Source organism: Dama dama, chromosome 26 (assembly GCF_033118175.1).
Source record: "Dama dama isolate Ldn47 chromosome 26, ASM3311817v1, whole genome shotgun sequence".
NCBI lineage: Eukaryota > Metazoa > Chordata > Mammalia > Artiodactyla > Cervidae > Dama > Dama dama.
This window is the reverse complement of record NC_083706.1, coordinates 55,395,628-55,408,879: the sequence shown is the minus strand read 5'-3', so window position 1 is coordinate 55,408,879 and position 13,252 is coordinate 55,395,628. Positions and strand designations below refer to the sequence as shown.

The 13,252-nt window shown below is 46.8% G+C and overlaps 1 non-coding gene across 1 annotated transcript; it reads right to left on the bottom strand.

Annotated features, from left to right (window-relative positions):
- Nucleotides 1-1,001: 1,001 nt before the first annotated feature.
- On the bottom strand, nt 1,002-1,072 carry TRNAR-GCG (transfer RNA arginine (anticodon GCG)). The gene has a single exon. It is a non-coding gene; the product is annotated as a tRNA-Arg (tRNA).
- Nucleotides 1,073-13,252: the final 12,180 nt, after the last annotated feature.

Here is a 13,252-nt window from a genome sequence, read left to right as displayed (position 1 = left end):
AGCTCCTGTGTCCCAACTCTGGAAGCCTGTGCAACGGACTGCAGGCCCAGGGAAGAGAAGGAACGTCTTCTGGCCTTTCCAGAACGGCAGCCCCCCACCCGCCGTGGGCCCCCAGGGACCACCGTCTGTCCCTGCTCCCTCCACACAGGGGGCGATGCTGGCTCAAACCGGCTGACACTCAGGAGTCGCTGCAGAAGAATGGGGTTGGTCCTTGGGCAACAGGCTGTCTTCCAGCCCGTCATCTGCTCGACAAACACGGCCGGATGTCCAGCTCTGCCTGCGCGGGGAGGGGCTCTGGTCACAGCGCCGGGGACACAGGGAGGCTGCAGGAACCTGCCCGGAGCTGGGCTCCAGCTGTCTGTCGCTCCGTCTTGTCGCCTGCTGGGACAACAGGTCTGGCGGTCCCCGCAGGACGGAGGGGGAGCGGGGGTGACAGGGCTGGCTTTATTCCTTTCCTGGGGCTGCTGCAGCAAGTCAGCACAGACAGGGCGGCTGAAATGGCAGCAGTTTGTCCTCCCCCAGCCCGGAGGCCAGACGTCCACAGTCAGGCTGTGGGCACAGCTGTGGCTTTTCTGGAGGCTGTGGGGAGGATGCTTCCTGCTCCTCCGGGCATTTCCTGGCCGGCAGCTGCGTCACCCTGGCCTCTGCCGCCATCCTCACACGGCCCCTCCGCGGTGTGCCCGTGTCCGCATTTCTCTCTTCTTGTAAGGACACCAGTCACTGGTTAAAGTGAAAGTGAAAGCCGCTCAGTCGTGTCCGACTCTGCGACCCCATAGACTATACAGTCCATGGAACTCTCCAGGCCAGAATACTGGAGTGGGTAGCCGTTCCCTTCTCCAGGGCATCTTCCCAACCCAGAGCTCAAACCCAGATCTCTCAATCTTCCCAACCCAGGGACTGAACCCAGGTATCCCGCATTGCGGGCAGATTCTTTACCAGCTGAGCCACCAGGGAAGCCCAAGAAGACTGGAGTGGGTAGCCTATCCCTTCTCCAGGGGATCTTCCCAACCCAGGGATCGAACCTGGGTCTCCTGCATCGCAGGCAGATCCCTTACCACTGAGCCACCAGGGAAACCCTGTAGCTATCCCTAGGAGGGTCTTTGCTCAGTCATGTCCATCTCTTTTGACTCCATGGGCTGCAGCCTGCAAGACTCCTGTGTCCATGACCAAATCAAAACACAAAAACTTATAGCACAAGGATATGAAAGGTAGAGGTACAGACGGTGGGGTCCAGAGAGTCCCAAGCTCGGGGACTCTGTCCCCGTGGAGGGGGGGCACCAACCTACATCATGTGGATGCATTTCTGTTCAACACCCTGGAGGTTCCCTGAACCCCATCCTCTGTTCTTATGGAAGCCTCATTACGTAGGCCTGACATTAAATCATTGACGACATTGGTGATTAACTAAACCTCCAGGCCCCTCCCCTTCCTGTAGGTTGGAGGTGGGGCTGAAAATTCCAACCCTGTAATCCTATCAACCAGACTCCACCCCTATCAGGGGGCTTGCCAAAAGTCACGTCATTAATGTGAACTCAAAGGTTTGTTATGAATAAAAGCCTATGTCACCTTTATTATTTTGAAGCTGTTTCAGGAAACAATGACAAAAATCAAATATTATGACAAAAGATGCCGCTAATGTTCTAATCACTTAGGAAGTTATCAGGTGTTGGAAGCTATCAGCTAGGAACTGAAGATGGAGACCAAATTCTATATTTATTATATGATAATATCAAACAAAGCAGGATCCTATGGTCCTTACCCCGTCTCCACCTGCCTTTTGTCAGTGGAAAACCATTAGTCAGAGAGTAAGTTTAATCAGAGAAGTAAGAAAATGCAAAAGCAAAGAAAAGCAGTCAAACAAGGCCAAAATATAATAGTTCAGTCATTAAGCAAAGTCAAGGACCTTTAGTTCCTTCTCAAGGGCTATAGCTAATATTCTGAGCCGTGTCCTGTGATCTGTCTTGCAGATACTGAAACCTCTACCAGGTAGAAGAAATTAACTATGCGATGACCAGGTTGCAACCAGGACATGTAGTAGTAATAGTGAAAGTGTTAGTCACACAGTTGTGTCTGACTCTTTGCGACCTCGTGGACTGTATGTAGCCCGACAGGTTCCTTGGTCCACAGGGATACTCCAGGCAAGAATACTGGAGTGGGTTGCCATTCCCTTCTCCAGGGGATCTTCCCAACCCAGAGACTGAACCCAGGTCTCCTGCATTGCAGGCAGATTCTTTACCATCTGAGCCACCAGGAAAGTCCATAACCTGCCACAATTCTGAGAACCAGCCTCAGAGAAATGAGAACAAATCATTAAATCTGTAGTGGAAGAACCTGTAAAGGAAGATTAACTGTACTTAAAACCACCAACATGATGTTGATCAGACAATCAATGACCAATTTCAAGACCACTGCCAGAAATGAATGTGCTGTTTCTGCATGTAGCCCCCTGTCTCTGCTGATAAAAGCTCTTTCCCACTGACTGTTAGTGGTGGGGAGAAAGCCTTTGGACAGGAGTTCACCCTCCCAGGAGGTTGCTGGCCTCTGAAATGAAGCAAGCTTTCGTTTCCACCATCCTTGCCTGTTTATTGGCTCTTGAGCAGCCAAACCTCACATTTGGTAACAATACTCCACCCTTTCCTCCATCTTCAAATCCACCCATGGCCAATCTAGCATTCATGTCCCAGCACTGTTTTTTGCCTCCCTCTTTGACTTTTAAAGACTCGGTTGATTACACTGGGCCCACCTGGATAATTCAAGAGAATTGCCCAGTTTAAGATCAGCTGGTCTTTGCCAAGGGCCCTGACACGCTCACAGGTTCAGAGATTTCCCCTTGGGTGTCTAGGGGCACTTTTCAGTCTGCCCACATCTGCACGACAATCTTGAGATTCCCTGTGTTGTTTGTATCAGTAGTTCCTTCCTTTCTGAGGCTGAGCAGTATTTCATTATATCAAAACTGTTTACCTGTTCGGTTGATGGACAGTGGGGAATTCCCCCATTGTTGGCTATTATGAATAAAACCATTTTGATCATTGTTGTTCAAGTCTGCTGATGGGCATATATGCTGTTTCTCTTGGGTAAATACCTAGTATTGGAACTGCTAGGCCAGAGAATAAGTATATGTTTAATTTTTTAAAATTGCAAGCCTTTTCCCAAAGTGGTTATGCTATTTTACACTCTTGCCAATGACATGTAAGAGTCCTGGTTGCTCCATGTTTTTGCAAACATTTGGTGGTACTTCTCTTTAAAAAAAAAAATTATTTATTTTTAATAGGAGGATACTTGCTTTACAATATTGTGTGGGTTTCTGCCATACATCAACATGGATCAGCCACAGATATATGTACGTCCCTTCCCTCATGAACCTCCCTCCAACCTCCCCCCCATCCCACCCCATTACGTTGTCACAGAGCACTTGGCTTGAGATCTCAGCACCATACAGTCAACTCTCACTGGCTACCTGTTTCACCTACGGTAAAGTACATGTTTCAACACCACCTTCTCACCCTCTCCTTCCCCCACTGTGTCCACAAATCTGTGCTCTCGTCTGCGTCTCCACTGCTGCCCTGCAAATAGGTTCATCAGTACCATCTTCCTAGATTTTATATATATATATATAGTATGTATATATGCATATATATGCATTAATGAATGATATTTGTCTTTCTCTTTCTGACTTGCTTCACTCTATATAATAGGCTCTTGTAAGATACAGTTCCGGCGAGGCAGAAAAGGAAAGACGACCTCAACAGAAGTAGGTTACCTTTATTCAGGCAAGGAGGGGCGACAGTCGGCCTAACGACCAGGCTGAGCGCCGAAAGGGATCAGGGAGGCTTCATACTTATAGGGAGGTTTGTGGAAGCGATAAGGGAAACGTCAATCAGGCGGGATATTTTGAGTATTCTTTTGTTGAGATGACACTTGTAGTTGGGCAGGGGGTGATAAGTCTTCTGGGCGGGTGTAGGGGGTGGTAGGTTTTTTGACAGGGGGTGATAAGTCCCAGATAGATGCAGCTGGCCTGGAGCATCAGGATGGAACTAAAGTTATGCTTTGTTTTCTCCGAAGTTAGATGATTCAGCAAGGGGCCTTTGAGACTGTTGTTCTCTTTTCTAGGCCCAAAAGACTCCTTCAGCTCTAGTTTCTTCCACCTTATTAGAATTGAGTCAAATGTGTCCCTTTTTATGGCTGAGTAATATTCCATTGTATATACGTACCACTTGATGAAAGTGAAAGAGAAGACTGAAAAAGTTGGCTTAAAGCTCAGCATTCAGAAATCTAAGATCATGGCATCTGGTCCCATCACCTCATGGGAAATAGATGGGGAGACAGTGGAAACAGAGTCAGACTTTATTTTTTTGGGCTCCAAAATCACTGCAGATGGTGATTGCAGCCATGAAATTAAAAGACGTTTACTCCTTGGAAGGAAAGTTATGACCAACCTAGATAGCATATTAAAAAGCAGAGACATTACTTTGCCAACAAAGGTCCGTCTGGTCAAGGCTATGGTTTTTCCAGTGGTCATGTATGGATGTGAGAGTTGGACTGTGAAGAAAGCTGAGCACCGAAAAATTGCTGCTTTTTAACTGTGATGTTGGAGAAGACTCTTGAGAGTCCCTTGGACTGCAAGGAGATCCAACCAGTCCATCCTAGAGGAGATCAGTCCTGGGTGTTCACTGGAAGGACTGATGCTGAAGCTGAAACTCCAATTCTTTGGCCACCTCATGCGAAGAGCTGAGTCACTGGAAAGACCCTGATGCTGGGAGGGATTGGGGGCAGGAGGAGAAGGGGACGACAGAGGATGAGATGGTTGGATGGCATCATCGACTCGATGGACATGGGTTTGGGTGAACTCCGGGAGTTGGTGATGGACAGGGAGGCCTGGCGTGCTGCGATTCATGGGGTCGCAAAGAGTCGGACACGACTGAGTGACTGAACTTAACTGAACTGAACCACCGCTTCTTTATCCATTCGTCTGTTGATGGGCATCTAGTTCTAGCAACTGTAAATAGTGCTATGATGAACATTGGGGTGCCTGTATCTTTTTCAATTATGGTTTCCTCAGGGTATATGCCCAGTAGTGGGTCCTATGATAGTTTTAGTCCTAATATTAACCTATTAAACAGCCTCCAATGTGGCTCTATTAATCTGCATTCCCAAACAGTGCAAGAGGGTTCCATTTTTTCCATCCCCTCTCCAGCATTAATTGTTTGTAGATTTTTTGATGATGGCCATTCTGACTGGTGTGAGGTGATACCTCATTGTAGTTTTGATTTGCATTTCTCTAACAATGAGCAACGCTGAGCATCTTTTCATGTGTTTATTAGCCATCTGTATGTGTTCTCTGAAGAAATGTCTGTTTAGGTCTTCTGCCCACTTTTTGATTCGGTTGTTTGTTTTTCTGGTGTTTTGCTGAATGAGCTGCTTGTATATTTTGGAGATTAATCCTTTGTCAGTTGTTTCATTTGCTATTGTTTTCTCCCATTCTGAGGGTTGTTTTTTCACCTTGTTTGTAGTTCATTTCACTTTTCAAAAACTTTTAACTATGTCCCATTTATTTATTTTTGTTTTTATTTTCATTACTCTGGGAGGTGGGTCATTGAGGATCTTGCTGTGATTTATGTCAAAGAGTGTTCTGCCTATGTTTTCCTCTAAGAGTTTTATAGTTTCTGGGCTTACGTTTAGGTCTTTAATCCATTTTGAGTTTATTTTTGTGTATGGTGTTAGGAAGTGTTCTAATTTCACTATTTTACATGTAGCTGTCCAGTTTCCCCAGCCCCACTCACTGAGAAGACAGTCTTTTCTCCACTGTATATTCTTGCCTCCTTTGTCAAAGATAAAGTGCCCAAAGGGTCCTGCTCTTTCCAATTGTAGGGATTCTAGTAGTGCTTGGCAGTCGTGCTTTATATGGTTTTAGTTTGCATTTCTCTGGTGACAGATGATGTTCAGCACTTTTTCACGGCACATTGGCTTTGAGAAGTGTCTAATCAAATCTCATGACCATTTCAGGGGGTTGTTTGTGTTTTTATTACTGAGTTGTAGAAGTGCTTTACAAATTGTGCACATCAGTTCTTAGATATGCTTTTTGTATTTTTTTAAAGTTGTAGCTTGCCTGGTTATTTCCTCGACGATGTGCTTTGATGAGGAGTTTCTATCTGGAGTTGTTTCGTGTGGAGCGTTATTTGTTTATTTTTGGCCGCGCTGGGACTTGGCTGCTGAGAGCCGGCTCTCTAGCTGTGGTGAGCAGGGGTCACCCTTACTCGTGGTGCGCGGGCTTCTCATTTCAGGGACAGCTCTTGCGCTAGACACGTGGGCTCAGTAGTTGCAGCCCCTGGGCTCCGGAGCATGGGTCTAACTATTGTGGCGCATGGGCTTCGTTGCCCTGCCGCGTACGGGAGCTCTTTGGACCAGGGATCAAACTCGTGTCTCCTGCACTGGCCGGCGGATTCTACACCACTGTGCCACCAAGGAAGTCTGAGAAGCTTTTATTTGAATAATTTTTGTTTCTTTTATGGTTATTTCCTCCTATGACCTATTTAGGAAATATTTGATTACTCTTAAGTCACAAAGATTTTCTCTTATCTTTTCTTTTAAAAGTCTTATGGTTTTAGGGGTGATCTATAGCAAATCACTGTTGGCTAGGGTATGAGAAGGAGTCGAGATCTCTTTTCTTACCAAATGGTTATCTAGCTATTTCAATACTACGTGCTGAAAGGATTGTCCTTTCTCGTTGTCTCTTTGGTGTTTTTGCTGAAAATCAGGTGATGATGTCAGTTATTGGGGTCTCCACATCCTCCATCAATCCGTCAACACTTCTGCTGGATCACACTTTATCCTGCGTCTTGATTTCTGTAGTTTTTGACAAATCCAGAAATCAGGTAGTTTAAGTTCTCCAACTTGGTTTTCCTCTGAAGGGATTTCTTTAGATAGTCTAGGTTCTTTGAATTTCCATACAAGGGTTAGAGTCTTCTTGCCAATGTTTATTTTAAAAATCTGCTGAGGTTTTGATTGTGACTGAGTTATTGACTTGAATATACAGATCAATTTGAGAAGAAGTGTCATCTTACCAGCACTGAGTGTTCCAAGCAATGAATGTATCTCTCCATCACTTAGAGTTTCTTTCATTTCTCTTGACAATGTACTGTAGTTTTCAGTGTAGAGGTTTGTGCATCTTGTTAAATATTTTATGTTTCTGATGGAACGGTAAACGTAGTTGTTTTACATTTAAATATATTTATATTCTTTTTCAGATTCTTTCCCCTTGTAGTTTATTAAAAAATGTTGAGTATAGTTCCCTGTGCCATACATCAGGGCCTTGTTGGCTATCCATTTTATACAGAGTAACGTGTATATATTAATCCCAACCTCCTAATTTATCCCTCCCCCCTTTCACCTTTGGGAAACGTAAGTTTGTTTTCTACGCCTGTGGATCTGTTTCTGCTTTGTATATCAGTTTATTTGTACTTTTTTTAGAGTCCATATAAAAGTGACATCATGTGATATTTGTCTCTGTCTGGCTTATTTCACTTAGTATGACAGTCTCTAGATCCACCCATGTTTGCTGCAAATGGCCTTATTTCATCCTTTTTTTAAGGCTGAGTATACACATATATATACACATTCACTGGTTTTATTTTATTTACTGTGGGATCTTAGTTCCCCCGACCAGGGATTGAACCAGTGCCCAGGACAGTGAATGCGTGGAGTTCTAACCACTGGACCACCAGGGAATTCCCTTCATTGGTTTTAAAACCAGGAATTCTAGCTGCTGTGATCGTCCCAAATCCCAAATCTCTCCTCAATTCATGGGGACCACCAGACTCTGTTTGGACTCTGTTTCTTGCTCTGTCACCTGGAAACTCTTCCCAGGCAGTGACACGGGGAGTCCTGGGGTTCACTTTATCCAAAATACTTCTCATCTCTCAGTCGAGTGGTCAGTGGGATCTGTGTCCTGAACTGAAATTTAATACGTCCAGTGTCCAGTCCAGATGATCAGCCAGACAAGCAGGAGAATATGATTCATGTCTATTGTTTCACCTATTTTAAAAATCGCATTTGTTTCATATCTTTCTATTCAAGTAACAGGGCAAAGCAGCCCCTGATACTTCATCCTGGCTGAAAACAAGTTTCCCTGAGTTTTGATCAGTCTTTAGCTGAACCATGCTGTGACTACGGCTAAGAATCATGAAACAAGAAACCCACTATGCGTTATTTTCTTCCAAATTTTGTCTTCCTTCCAGAATCTGCCTGCTTTAGCTTACTCTCAGAATTTTCAGGTAGTTGCTTTTATATTTTGCATACAGTCAGGGACTGTTACTTTCAGGAGGTTGGTTTGTTGAGTGACAAAACCGAAGTTCGTGTGCGTAATAAGTTGCATGTGACTATTTTCGACCCTATGGACTGTAGCCCGCCAGGCTCCTCTGTCCATGGGATTCTCCACGTGAGAATACTGGAGTGGATTGCCACTTCCTTCTCCAGGATATCTTCCTGACCCAGGGATTGAACCCAGGTCTCTTGCCCTGGCAGGCAAATCCCTTACCACAATACCACCTGGGAAGCCTAGCCAATGTTTATCTTCTCTCAAAAAGCAAAGCATTTTACTTAACCCTTAAATACTATCCCTTCAATACTGTCAACCCATGTAAAAATATCCTCATGTCTTGGCTCCTCTTTGCTGGGCCCAGGCTCAGTCCGACCTGTAAGGTTCCCAGGAAACCCATGCAACTGTCTGGTCTGTTCTCTGATCTGCGCTAGTCCTTGGACCACCTGAGACAGCCCTGGCTGAAGGGAGGCTTGATCATCCCACGACGGAAGCAGCTTTTGATAATTATTCATTTTACTAATACAGTAAGCAAAGCCCCAGGCCCTCTTTAGGTGTCAGAGATAAAGTTAAAAAAATGAAGGTCTCAAATCATGTGATTCTAGGTCAGAAGAGTGAACAGGTGGGCACAGAGCACCAGGGAGCACTTAGGCCACGGTTGTAAAGGCCTTGTAACGAAGTCCAGTGTGGATTTAAGACAATTGGGTGAAGCAGCGGGGAGCAGGGACACTGTGCCCAAGGGTGCAGGCACAAGACAATATTAGTGGCCCCTCTGACCCTGCAGCCCCCCCTCCTCCGAGCAGTGTAGCCACCCCCTGCCCAGTGGTACACAGTGGCCTTGGAAGGATACAGGAAAGCCTCAAGGAGATTTCTGAAGGAAGACTTGAAGTTTGAATAATCATTTGCCCACAATGATAGACTGCATTAATATTCGTATAGCTGATTGTGACAGATAAGAACCTCTACATCTCCACAAGCATTTACACACTTGATCCCTGACAACTTGGGGAAGCTGATGCAGGGGAAAGGTTCCCGCCCTCCAAGCCCAGCTGGTGCTCCCCTCTGGAGGTGGCGGCCAGCACATAGAGGCGTGAAGACCAGCCGCCTAGGGCACCGCTTTCCCGACCCAGCAGGACCGCTGTCCCCACTTATTCCTTCACCGTCTGACCCAAGGAGAGCTTTCGGGGGTGGCCCTTCCTTCCGGGGCCGGGGTTCGCGGTGCTCTGTAGCATAAGTGGGAGGAGCTCTTGCCAGCCTGGGCTGGGAGGCTGGCTGGCCCGCCTGGTGTGAGTGTGGTGTCCAGAAGGCATAGTTGCCATTGCTGGCATCTGTAAGACCACTGTTCTTCTTGCTAGGAGGCACTGAAGCTCAGAGAAGCAGAGCCATCAACCAGGCCAAGGGATGATCAAATAGCGGAGCCAGGGCGCGGACTTTGGGCTTGGGCTTGGACTCTGGTCTTTTCAGCCCAAACTCACGTTCTCTCCACAGTGGATTCAACACCTTCCCTTCATTCACACTCAGGTCACGAATCACCAGCTATGCCATCTGCTCAAGGGACTGCTGCTTTTCCCAGCTTCCTGATTTCTGTATTTTATGTTCTGACTGCTTTGCACAGCTCTCCTTGCCCTGATCTGGCTCAAATGAGTATAGCTTTTTTGTTTTGTTTTGGTTTGGTTTGAAACCACTTGGAAACCTTCTTTGAGGTTTCATGGTGATGCCCGTGCACATCTCGGTCCTAGCAAAGAGCACGGTGACCTCCAGGACACATGTTCACTTCACCTGACCATCTGCAGCCGCCTGTCTGGGGTCCTATTTCTAAAGGCACAATTGCCTCTTCATTACTCAGAACATTTAGATCAGATGGTACCTGCTAAATCACCTCCAAGAATGTAAGCATAAACAAGTCTACAATTTGCCCAATTGCTAATTTTTCGATTTTTGAAAATAATTTTTGGACAGATGGTTCCTTAAAATGTAGTAGAAAACATCAAAAGTGTTATAGACACGTATTAAAATATATGGATAATTCTTCAATTTCATATTTGAAGAGATGCCCTCCATCCCCCGCAAATAGGGAGAAAGGCATAAATTTTTGTTCCTAAGAAAAAAATGAGAGGGAAGATTTCATATACCTGCTCATGTTAACAAAGATGTGGGTTTGCTCATCTGTTTCAGATGTAGTTACATGAATTAGGAAATGGTGGTTGTGGAAAGCCTTTACCATCCATTTTGGGATATGAAATATAGTCTTTAAATTTTATGTGGACAAATCTGTTAGTCTATCTCTTTGCAATTCACTCCATTTTTATGCTTAAAAGCTATTTCCCAACCAAGTCACATATATAATCACCTATATTTTCTTTTTGTTGTTATGATTTCCTATTTCACAATAAGGATTTTAGTTATCTCTAAGTAATTTTGTGTACTTGGGAAGTGACACTTTAACTCTCCCCCCAAATGGTTGAGTTCCCCACAACAGCTTCAAATAATCTATCCCTCTATAGTCAATGTTCAGTTCTTTTCTATCATATTTTAAGTCCCTGTATATTTTCTGCAGCTACTAACTGAACTGTTCTCACCCATGGTTTATGCATATGTTTTTGACCCATTCCCACTCTGCTTTAATTATTGGGCCTTCAGAGTATATGTTATATCTGATATAGCAGGGGTTGTTCTTTTTTTGTTTAAACTCTTATTTATTTTCTTAAATGATACATCACAACTGGCTTTTTGATTATAATCACAATACAATTAAAATTAATTTTTTGTAGAATATACCTGTGTACATTTTTCAGTTTTCCTAGTAAGGAACATGGTATATGACTTTATTGATTCATGTTAGTAAGTCAGTCTTTTTAAATAATGTTCCCATATCTGCTTTCATGAAAATTGGCCAAGATGGCAAATATGTTTAAATTGTAAAGATAGTTTAGGATGCTTTCAAAATCACTCACAGAAGCAAAGCTGATCTTTCCTATGGTAAGATGGACCTTGCATTAAGAACTGTTTTACTGCAGTAAGAACAAGTGGCATCAAGTGTTCATACCCATATAGTAATACCTTGCAATGGATGTGAGAGTTGGACTATAAAGAAAGCTGAGCGCTGAAGAATTGATGCTTTTGAACTGTGGTGTTGGAGAAGACTCTTGAGAGTCCCTTGGACTGCAAGGAGATCCAACCAGTCCATCCTAGAGGAGATCAGTCCTGGGTGTTCATTGGAAGGACTGATGCTGAAGCTGAAACTCCAATACTTTGGCCACCTCATGCGAAGAGTTGAGTCATTGGAAAAGACCCTGATGCTGGGAGGGACTGGGGGCAGGAGGAGAAGGGGACGACAGAGGATGAGATGGTTGGATGGCATCACTGACTCGATGGACATGGGTTTGGGTAAACTCCGGGAGTTGGTGATGGATAGGGAGGCCTAGCGTGCTGCAGTTCATGGGGTCGCAAAGAGTCGGACATGACTGAGTGACTGAACTGACTGAACTGAATACCTTGCAAGGCCACGTTTGGAAATTTCCCAAAGTACAATAGGCAAACTCTGCACAGACATGTTCCGTGGGGGCAGAAACGCTCCCCTGTGGGGAACAATTCCACAGATGAAAGTTTGTGAACATAATGGAACGTTGCATAGAAATATCAAATGATCTTGAGTTTGTAATGTTGGAAAGCACTTTTAATGTGCTGTTCTTTAAAAGTGACTGCAGGACAGAGTGTCTGCTGTGAGCCTTCCTCCCCCTTCCCCTCTTGCCCGCTCCACATCACCCAGAGCCCCTCTTGGCTGTTCACACATGTGCACGCGCAGCACACGGGCCTCAGGCCTCCACCTGCCGGCTCTGCGGGGACCCCGCCCCAGACAGCGCCTGGCCCTCCCTCCCGTCTCCAAGTCTTTGCACAGCCTCCCTTCCCGTGGTACCTTCCAGGCTGTTCCATCTGGGATTTAAGCCCCTGCCAGGCTCCCCACCCGCCCCTGCCCCCCACCCTCGACACGGCACTGATGCAGGGGGCTTAGTTACGTGTCTCCTGTCGCCCTCCTCCAGCTAAACTGTGACCCCGACCCGGAGCGGTGTCCCCATTGATCAGGTGAGTGCACTCAGGCCGCACGGAGAGGCTCCCGGGCACAGAAACGAGCCTGTAAGCGAATCTGCAGTGACAGAGGGCCTGGGACCATCGTGCTGTTGACCCTCTCTTATTTGGGCTTTGTCGGCTGGCAGTAAGGTTGGAAAAGCTATCTTGGCTCCTGCTAGATGCAGCTTCACACGTCTATCTATACCCATGCCTGAGGACCCAACAGATACGAGAGAAACTGGGAGGAGGGCCGGGGGCTGACCCAAAGGGCCCATAGCGCGGACTGCTTCCTTGCGGGCGGTCTCTGAAACGCTGGGAGGCCCTGCTTCTCTGAGTGAGCTCAGTGGGAGGGGTCTCGCTGCAGAAAGACAGCCCCTGCTCACGCCCCCAAGCCCCCTCCTCACGCCCCTCCCCACGCCCCCACGCCCACCCACACATTCCCCATGCCCACCCACGCCCCCACGCCCCCACGCCCACCCACACCTTCTCCATGCCCCTCCCCACGCCCCCACGCCCCCACGCCCACCCACACCTTCTCCACGCCCCTCCCCACGCCCCCACGCCCCTCCGCAGGTGCCCCGCACCTTCCCCAGGCCCCTCTCGCCCCCCCTGTAAATGGGCCTGGTCTCCAGCAGGTGTGGGGCCCCTTACTTATGAGAGTGGTCCCCGCTGTCACACTTCCGGCCCCCCCAGGGTCTCATGACTCTGTTCATAGGAAGGGAGATGGCAGATAGAGAGAGGGTCAGGGAGCCGTGCTGTGGGCATGGCATTGGTCTCTGTAGACACGTGCCCTGCGGACTCACGCCAACCTCTCAGCCCCGCTGCCGCCCTTGCAGGGGAAAGGCCTGGCTGATAGCTGGACACCACGCC